Source organism: Ailuropoda melanoleuca, chromosome X, assembly GCF_002007445.2.
Source record: "Ailuropoda melanoleuca isolate Jingjing chromosome X, ASM200744v2, whole genome shotgun sequence".
In the NCBI taxonomy this organism is placed as follows: Eukaryota; Metazoa; Chordata; class Mammalia; order Carnivora; family Ursidae; genus Ailuropoda; species Ailuropoda melanoleuca.
In genome coordinates, this window is record NC_048238.1 from 35438862 (window position 1) to 35440235 (window position 1374).

General features: G+C 43.7%; 1 pseudogene; it reads left to right on the top strand.

Moving 5' to 3' along the window:
• The first annotated feature begins 262 nt into the window (after positions 1-262).
• Positions 263-1055, top strand: LOC100469224 (annotated as a pseudogene).
• The last annotated feature ends 319 nt before the right edge of the window (positions 1056-1374 follow it).

The window sequence follows — 1374 nt, forward strand, 5'->3', positions numbered from 1 at the left end:
CAGGAGATGACAACTGAAAGGTCTCTGTTTGGACCCTTCTGGACTGTTCCCTGTGTCTCTTCCCTTAACTGATTTTAATCAGTATCCTCTCACTGTCATAAACTATAACTGTGAGTGTAACAACTTTCAGTGAGTTCTGTGAGTCCTTCTAGCAAATAATCAAAACTGAGGATGGTCTTGGGGACCCCTGAACTCTGCAGTTGGCATGAGAAGTGAGGGTGGTCTTGTAGACTGTTGCCTAGTTCTACAGGGGGGTACACAGATGGAGAATGCTATCATGTTAACAGTTAATGCAAGAATAATGGTCATAGCACCCTCAGTCAGATGGGGAAAGGGGATGCTTCTGGAAGCTGCCGGAGGAGAATCACAAGTTCAGTTCAAACTTGTCTTGGTTGGTGATGATGGTGCTGGAAAAAAATGACATTCGTGAAACGTCATTTGACTGGTGAATTGGAGAAGTATGTGACTACATTGGAGGTTGAGGCCCATTGCCTTGTGTTCCACACCAGCAGAGGACCAGTAAGTCCAATGTATGGAATCCAGGGTGTCAGGAGAAATTTGGTGGACGGAGAGATGGCTATTATATACAAACCCAGTGTCTGATGTAACACCGAGCATTGCTTCCAAGGATGTGCCTGACTGGCATAGAGATTTGGTACACGTCTGTGAAAACATCCCCATCACATTGGGTGGCAACAAAGTGGGTATTAAGGACAAGAAAGTTAAGGCAAAATCCATCATCTTCCCTCGAAAGAAGGATCTTCAGTACTGTGACATTTCTGCTAAAAGTAACTACAAACTTTGGAAAGCTCTTCCTTTGGCTTGTTTGAAAACTAATTAGAGACCCTCACTTGGAATTTGTGGCCATGCCCACTCTTGTCCCACCAGACGTTGGCATGGACACAGTTCTGGCAGTGCAGTATGAGGCTGGTAGAGGGGGGCCCCACAGCATGCCCAGAAACACCATCTCTGCATGTACCAGATACCTCTTTCCTTTTGTGGCTGGTGCGCAATTTCGTGGTGTCCACGCCAACCACAGGTTGGCAGCTCTCTGATGCATGTGCCTTCCGCCAATTAGACCATCTTTATTTTAAGTGCCTAATAGGAAGAGACATATTTGGTTTCAAAATCCATTTGCATTACAATAAGAAATTTCAACATTTCATCTGTCCGCTAAAGGAAGAGCTGCCAGATTCTTTAAATATGATTTCAACTGTTGCACAATTTTAAATGGATGATAAAAAAAAGAGTCAATTGCTTACCTGTGCTAACAAAGTTTCTCCTTGATGGTGACTATCAAGCATTCAAGTGTTAATCATCAAAAAGTCTAGATCGAGAATTATGTGTGGCCGTTGCGAGCACTAAACCTTATAT